At 40.9% G+C, this 8,809-nt stretch overlaps 1 protein-coding gene and 1 long non-coding RNA gene across 3 annotated transcripts in view; one reads left to right on the forward strand and one right to left on the reverse strand.

Annotated features, from left to right (window-relative positions):
* The window catches only part of haf (leucine-rich repeat and fibronectin type-III domain-containing protein hattifattener), a 116,814-nt gene that overhangs the window by 37,456 nt on the left and 70,549 nt on the right, over positions 1 to 8,809 (forward strand). The gene's annotated exons all lie outside the window — the stretch shown is intronic.
* The window catches only part of LOC111262884 (uncharacterized), a 31,240-nt gene that overhangs the window by 2,061 nt on the left and 20,370 nt on the right, over positions 1 to 8,809 (reverse strand). The window contains exon 2 of one of the 2 annotated variants that reach the window (XR_015312080.1): positions 6,400 to 6,490. This is a non-coding gene — a long non-coding RNA (uncharacterized LOC111262884). Of the gene's footprint in view, positions 1 to 6,399; positions 8,272 to 8,809 lie in introns of those variants that run through there. The other variant, XR_002681909.1, reaches the window with a different exon arrangement.

Raw genomic sequence — 8,809 nt, forward strand, 5'->3', positions numbered from 1 at the left:
AGTTGGCGATGAGCAATGAACGGTTGATCTTTGCAGGTAGGTATCTAAATCCTTGTATAAACGCAGATGAAAAGGACGGCGTAGTGTGACATGTTTATAAAAAGCAGAGCTGGAATATCCCATATATATACATATAGTGCTTTAACCAATGACTGGAGGGGGCACGAAAATGAAATTGATCAGGGGAACGGGGGAAGAGTTTTATACTGTATGATCTCGACAGGCCACAGTAAATGATGCACATGCACAATCGACTAAAATTCAACTGCGTACCAATATTAGCACATATAGCAACAATAATGATAGAAATATATACATTAACAAGATAATTACTAAAATAGTAAATAATATATCAGCGGCGTGCGCTTATGGCGTGTCTAACATGAACATGGCGCTAGTTAGCTTGACCTTTTAACCTACAGTTAAAACGATTAACTGTAGTAAATCTTCGTTTGGGATCTTCTTCTACAGAGCATTATTGACTTATGGTTGATATTTTCAGCGTCGACGTATGCGTAACACTAATGAATCGTTACTTTTGATCACATAAGTTTGCGTACGTAGAACGTACTGGAGGTATCGTACGGTTAGATATCAGTAATTCCTCGATATCCTAGCCTACTTTTTTTTTGGGCAGAGCAGTTTTTGAAGCATATATTTAGAAAAAGATAAAATGTTACACTTTTTAATTATGGTACAAACTGCCCCACAATTTTTTTGTACAAAGCATTCGTTAAGAAGATGGTTCGGATAATGCTCGCTCAGAGTCCCTGTTATTACATGCACAAATCCACACAAACAGACCCATGTGTCATACTCTATTAGGCGTACACATATACTAACAGGGCATAAGGGCTAGCTTCAAAATTGCCCCAAAGACGTTCAGTGGGCGCAGCTCTGCTATAAACCATAGGTACGGGTGTTTTCGCACACAAATAGTTTTCCGGAAATCTCTCTCATAAGACTCATAAGAAAAACTCATAAGACATTAACTATCGGCGCCTTAGTAGACTGACGGGAATTCAGGGGTAGTCTATGAAGAGAAAATCCTTTAATCCATGCTATTTGAATTTCTCTCGAAAATAGCCTTTTTCTGAAGGTCAAACATACTAATAATTTGGACATGAGGCTATGCACGTTTTATTCATGAAGCCCAAAAAAAGCAACAATAAAGAGTAATAATCATCGTAATAAACTGGGTTACCGTTTATATTGATGATAATTATCTAAGTTCCTCTAAAATTTAGTGATAGAAGAAATTATGTATTTATGAGCAAGCACCAAACCAAAAATGCAGTACAAAGATTCGTTAATGGGTCATTAATTACCTTCTACTAAACATACCGCGCAATGACGTTAAAGACCGAGTAGTAATAATGATCTACCCAACAAGTACACGTTCTCATACCATGAATATTGGCAGGACTTAGCACACTAATGGGGATAAGAGTCGGTACGTCCTGCAGAGAAGGCCCAACGCGTCACTACAGTGTAGTCCAACAAACATGTCAGCTGATCCATTAGCAAGCTTACGACGCTACCAAGTAATAATGTTGTTTGGCGTTTCATGTCTACCTATAACTACCTGAACCAACGCAACAGATCGCTCTTCGCTCAACTAGAATTCAGTCAATTAGTATCAGCTGTTGCAATTGAACGCCTTATTATTATATGACCTGTGCGACGAGATCAATCCATGCAATTGTTGCAAATATAGCAATAATTTTTCTTTTGAAGTTCTTGAATCCAACAATCAGTTGGACCCCGCGTGTGATACGTCCACGGTTTTTGTGTTGCTCTGTATAAATCTTGTAGGTTGAAAGTAAGCAGCGTGCCAATGATGCATTTGCCAAATTGCTGGCTCGTAGACTACCGCTCCGTGGGCTTGCTAAGTGTTGCGAAAAGAAAAAGGTACCCTTTTTTTAGAGTACTTTTTAAACAGCAAGTAAATAGATAAATACCAAATCTGGTTTGACTGTGAAGAACAATACATTATGGCACGGGGTCACATCTCCGAAATTGATTTTGTTTTTGCCACATTCATATGCAGTCCCTATTAATACCAAATCTGGTTTGACTGTGAAGAACAATACATTATGGCACGGGGTCACATCTCCGAAATTGATTTTGTTTTTGCCACATTCATATGCAGTCCCTCCTTAATTGCTTTAACGATATTTCCTAAACGCATATCGGTATCTCTTCATACATACATACTATATGTATACAACAACCTGATCATCATAAAGTTTTAGCGTCGCAATTTAGGTACGCTTCAAGCCTTTTCCCTGAACTATTGAACGGCAGACGCTAATATTTTACTATGTTGTCAACAGCGGCAGAGACTATAGCGAGGTGGTATTACCTAACTAAAGAAAACGCAGCACAGAAGACTCCTTGCATTTACTAATAACAATATAGTGACAAAAGCACACAGGGTTGTTAGGGGCCACCTTGAACCTAATTGCTCTCCTTGGTGTTGCCTGAACTCAATCAGCGGCCGTTACTGGCGACTGGCTCTTTAAAATTGGATCTCTGCTTGAGCTATGTTCCGCAAAAATTGTCCCATAGACTCATTTTTATAAATAGATCGTGCGGCTATACGCATAGAGCACAGCTCGTGTCGGCCTAGATGTCACAGGTTGTTTCTAGATAAAGAGCTACACAATGATTCAGTTTATGATAGCAAGTTAGAATACTTCAGTCATAATATTTTAATACTACCCCGAGGGTCTATAATATCGACGCTTTCTATTTCCCTATAGCGTTTTCCAATAATGTCAATCCTTTCCAGCTCTATACACCGACCTAATCCGTCTTGTTACGTACTTCTGCTTAGGGCGATTTATTTTCTATCGTTCCTTCCCTCGTGACCCAGAAGACGATACTACAGTACGCAACCACCTTAGGTATCAATGAAACTGACCACAAGATTTTCAGCAATGACGGTAATGATAACGATTGTCTGAAAGAAACAGACGCATTAAGCGTTCGCTGTTACTTCTCTTACTACTAGACAAGGTAAGCAGGTGAGTAACTTCAGTGGTGCATCGATCCTAGCGCACGTCGGCGAGATGGGGAAAAAAACAACTTTCCCTAGACGCCCATTCCTCTCGTTTGATGAAATAGTATGAACTCGTCTTTGCCGTTACCATCACCAATCCTCTTACTAGCAGCAGCAGCATAGGCTGTGCTAGCACTTCGCGTCGAACTACTATGGGAATCCAGCGACGCTTCATGCCACGCCACGCTACCGGCTTTGGTGCAGGAACAGACTGCAGCTGTTGTCTCCGACCTTGTCGCTGTTGTCACTTCCAAGCCAGCCTTCGTTTCAACCGAACAGTCGGTCATTGTAATACTGATAATAACGATAATTGTTCGGAACAATGGCGGTAGCTTTGATATCAACCAAACAGTAGTATTCAATCGAGCAGCAAAAATAGCGGTAGCGGTGCCTGAAAGGGAAAATGTCCACTTGCGGCTATCGCCTTTGAATGCATTGGATACGCGACGCCAGCTGATTCATTTCCTACGGTTGATTCTGACGCTGACACCGCTGCGACTGCTTTTGTGGGCCCAGAGACAAAGTCGACGAGCGACTACCGAGGCGATGGCGGTCTGATCCACGCAGATCGCGATAATAAATAGTATATACTGATATGACGACTTCTACTGGTTTTACTTAGAAGCATCGCTAGTACTCAGCCATTGCGACGGCGGCGGTTTCAGAAGCAAGATGAGTAAGAAGGAAATAGAAATAAATGGGGCGGAAGGAGGAGAGGGGATGTGAGCAAGGTGGGGGTAGGGGGTAACAGTACTCGGAATATATTCGGAAATATGAAGGGAACAGAAGAAACAAACTTCACGTTGACAGTCATCGTAAACGACGATGGCAGTGATGTTGTTGACGTTGATAGTGCTGCTGATGTTTATGTCTATGCGTGCGTCTGTGAATGGAAACAGAAATTCTTTATAGCGCTATTAGCAGCTGAGCCACGTACAATAACAACAACAGATTTGGAGCAGTACCCGCTAGCGATGCCAATCGGTGGCTTGATATGTGGAACTCCTAAGCTCACGAGCTGCTCCTTTGGCATTATTCAGAGCGCCGCTATCTTCTCAAGCGAGACGATGGATATGAACACGGACTCATTGTGGGGTGAGGGGGGGGTGAGGTGAGAATTTCGATTTTACTTTGCACTCATTTTGTCGTAAAATAAACAACTGATGATCTCGCCGCAGGGATCGCTGACGGAAGCACAGATCCTGGGCCATCCTTTAGATGCAATTACAGCACGTTTGTTATTAAGTACACACCTAAAAGCGGCATCCACAACTACCATTACTGAAGCAGCGGAAGGAAGATCACTTTACGGGAAAGTCGTGTTAGCCAACATATCATTGCACTGATAGCTTAGACGTCGATATGAGTCACTTCCCAGGCGATCCGACAAACATGCTATCGGAAAATACTCAGCTTAGGCGAAGTAATAAAAACAGAAGATTTGCGTTAGTCTTTTTGGAGTACAAAGAGAGACTTCGTTGCTTGATGAACTATCTTTAGGGTTGCATCGGTCACTTTTGTTCCAATTTGGCCCTTGGCCACAGCGGACCATAATCTATGAGCTTTGTCGTAGCAAATCAATGTTGCTTGTACTAAAATTGTTCATAGATGAGTCACGTTCGATGTATCCTATCATGAAGAAGAGATGACAGTCAGTGGATCGCGTTCCGCCAAAAGCTTTCATTTCATGCGACAGAACTTTAAAGACAGTTGAAAGTCGGCCCTATGTACATACGTGAGATCTTCAAGCCCCATCAAGCGCAGTTTACCTAATGTAACCTGTAATTGATGTCTTTCTTAAACATTTGAAGCCGTATGAGCAGCCGTTGTGACCATCCAATAATCAAATAAATAAATAATAATAGTAGAAGATACGAACATCTTGTGGCGATGCTCTAGATGATGGCTAGTGAGGTGGGTTCCAGACGGCCCGATATGAGTTAATAAACGTTTGCATAATTATAGTGATACGTTACGTTATCTAGATGTAAACACGTCTAAACATATCTAGATAGAACGGAGCGTATCGCTTTTTTTTGCAAAAGTGTTTCATAACGAGCCATTGGCGCTAGATAACTAGCACACTCCAGTTAGACTAATAAAATTTCACACTTGTCATGGAACGTGAACTTGAACTGAGGGAAGACGATTACTGTACATCCCCCATATGAACCGCCCGGCGACACGGGGGTGCGGGTAGAAGCATCCAGTTTATTACTATATGTCGTTGCTTGGGAACTGTAGTATTCAGTCTGCCGTCATACCGAAGAAGTCTAATACAAATCAGCCGATTTCGGTGTGGAGGCTTATTTAGCAAGTAGATTTGTCCAGTAATCTGTGGATAGATCGCGATAGAAACGGTCACAGTTTAAAATTAGCCGGCTTCTGTGGCGCGTCTTCTAACGTTTTTCATCTGTGCCTATATCATATATCTATTAAAGCATAGAGTCCTACAGACGGTCCTTTGGACGCATTATCTTGGACTAGCGGCATGCCTTCAGACAGCACGTTTGCTTTCCAACTCACTGCGACTATCACTGCTACCCCACAAGTTTCCGGTATTCCGTTTAAAGTGGTCTAGGTGGGAGAAGTTCAACACTGCGATTCTTTTCATCACGATTAGTTTAACTTTCCATGAACAATTATTATCATGTCTGTTATATTTATGATGCCAATTTTATTTGGGGTGCACCCGCTCGCATTCGGTTATTTCGACTAATATATATATTAAAGCTCGTCCATTAGCAATTCAGCCATTGCTAAATGCTTTTTCTTTCTTCGATAATGAAAGTAGAGTAGCGGTAGTAGGTAACAACAGTTCTTCATGCCGAATTTTCCCCTGAAGATGTTTGGGAAGCAAGTGCAGCACAGAATTGTTGTTCAGATTCTCCTAACTGTACGTGGTGATCAGTCTCTCAGTCCCCGGTGTCCCATAGTGTTCCTCCGACGGGAACCCAGCGAATTCATCCCATGTCATTTGGTACACGTTGTTTTTTTGCTTTCCTTTGTGATTTCCCACAAAACCGCCCGCTTCAGTGAGGCCAGGCCTAAGTAGTGTTTGCCCGTTGCGTGCCCACTTAGTCACAGTATACAGTCTCATCTCATATACCATCGTTTGGTCCGGAATTCCGTTCATTTCAGTAGGCTAGCACTGCATGACGTTCGATCTTTTGGGTCAAGCAAAATTGGGTAGAGGCATGAGGGTAGAGGAAACAATGGCTAAGGAAGCAAGCATATTTAATTAGGAAGAGTTTAACTCAGACACACAATAGATAAAATACAAAACTACGTGGCCGTATGAACGGTGAGAGCCTCAACCAAATAATTCAGCTCACCTATTAGCAGGACGTAGAGCAGAGGAACACGAAGTCCTAGTTTATGCGCCTCCTTCAACAAGAGTCCGGTCAAAGATTGGCAATTGCCATCCTGCGTAAAAAGTATTTGAACAAAAAAAAAAAAAGATAAAGTGCAAAACTACGATTTTGATGTGTTTGAGAAAAAGTAGATCCTTTAATACAGAGAATATCGTAAAAGGCATATCTACTGCAGAGCTGACGGTGAAAGTGGGAAGATGGGCTTTAGTCAATTTCGAAAGTCCCTTGGAGCGGAAACGATATTAGTAGCTGGCAGCAGTACACAAAAGATGAACCGGGTGAGTTACTGAATGAAATCTATGACTGATACGGAATGATCGAATATTTAACCAATTCAAATGAGATACTATATAATATCAAGCAAGCTCTGAATCGGTGCCATGTTCTGATAAAAGAGAAAGACTTCTAGTATAGCTGTTATATTCTATTTGCGTCAACGATACATGTACGTTTGATTTTGGCCTATACCACGCAGACGGGTCGAGACGGTAGGAAAAGGTCAATTCTCAATGAACAAGAGTAGTATAATTGTCTATATATCAGATATAATAACTGTCTATATATTTTTCTGTGTCCGAAACGACTGAGCTTTTAAAATTTTCGAAAACAATTACATCAAATAATTGTTGGCGGGTGATTGACAGGACGGCCATACAACCGGACAGCAAGTAACGGTCCTATTATTGCCAACAATTTATTGATGCAATTATACCGCTTTCAGAAGAAAGATCGATAGATCTGTGGAAAAGTGATAATGACAGCAAGACACTTTCGTTACTTATCAGCCATGGAATGATGAAAAAAACAGTACCGACATGGATATCATATAGAAGTACGGATTGTTTTACCAACTTTGACACTGTCGCATATATACAAAACGGATCGAAGAACATGATTTTAGTGGTTCTTCCTATACAGTAACATAATTACTGCAAACGATGGCCGTTGTCATTATCCTTTTCATATACCCTAGATAACATGACCCCCTAACCTTTCCAATAACGAATTCAACAAACAATTATAGGATGTTACAGAGAAGCTAGGTAACACAGAGCTGTTATACTATATTTTTGATATTCTGTAATTATTATTAGTATCATTCATATATATATATATGGTTCGATCGCTTTTTTGTGCCTGAACTATTCGTTCGATCTCGGACTTTGTGCTATTCTTTCCGCGGCAGGCGTAAAAATACACTTAGTTATCTTTTCTACTAAAAAAAAACTCAAAACTTACCTACGTTTGCTCAGTGATTTGTTATATTAATAGAGCAGAAACCTATTTCTGATGATCCCCGAATTTTGATTCAGAAATAATTGTAATTTTGTCGACAGAAAGGTACTTCGTCCGAAACTAACGCTGAGCGAACGCTAAGCTTTTTGTAGAATTTGGGCACTTTTTGGGCATCTGTTGTTTCTCCTTTTGAGTTTTTTTGGCCTACTATATATTTCAAAATGGATTCCACTCGGTTTTTTGTCCGTTGCGAGTTTCTAGCTGCACACATTAGGGTCTGCTTATTCACAGGCTACTAAAGTTGCCCGCGAATTTCGAAGAAAGGATTTTTAAAAGAACTTGTGACTCAAACCTCGAACTGAAGCGCTCATCAAGTAAAGTGATACGTACACTTAATAAACTTGAGGTACATGGAACAAATTCGAATTCATACTTCTCCTTTTCACTAATATGCAGCTTACAACCAAATCAATTTATATATTGAAAATGAATTCCATACAGATTCACTCACCTTGTAGCCTTTCGAGAGGCGGGGTCAACGAACTGGTTGGCCACAACACACGCAGACAGAGTTGGAAATACACCCTTATGTGTATATATATATGTATATGTATGACCGCCTCTGTATAGGCGATACATTATATATGGGTTGGCGGTATTTCAAAATGCTGGCTTAACCATACCGAATATTTCGAGTTCTCATCTGCGGCGCCGCCGTCGGCCTTTCCATCGGACGGTTGACTCCCACGTTGGAACAAACTGTGTCTTCAACCAGATTCAAATCTCGGCAATCACGTGTCCCTCATATTATCATATAAACACGTTCTTCACTAACTGATCAACCCAATCAGCGCAACTTACTAGTATACCTATGTGTTAACACCTAACCACGCGTACGTCAATGAAGCGCATCTGGCCGCTCGTTTTCAACCGTGTCTACTCTACATATATTAAATAGTACATAAGTTTGTATTTGAGCCTGTAAGATGTCTTTCGAATCTTGTTGTCCTTATAAACTAAAACAGTTTATGTTACTGTTATGCATGGAGCATCTATGGTCGAAGCGCTAGAAAAAACCCCAAATGCACATATAGTTCGCTAATAACCACGCCGATCGGCGTAACTAAAAAGCGGG

The sequence above is a fragment of the Varroa jacobsoni genome, unplaced genomic scaffold (assembly GCF_002532875.2).
Source record: "Varroa jacobsoni isolate VJ856 unplaced genomic scaffold, vjacob_1.0 scaffold_711, whole genome shotgun sequence".
NCBI lineage: Eukaryota > Metazoa > Arthropoda > Arachnida > Mesostigmata > Varroidae > Varroa > Varroa jacobsoni.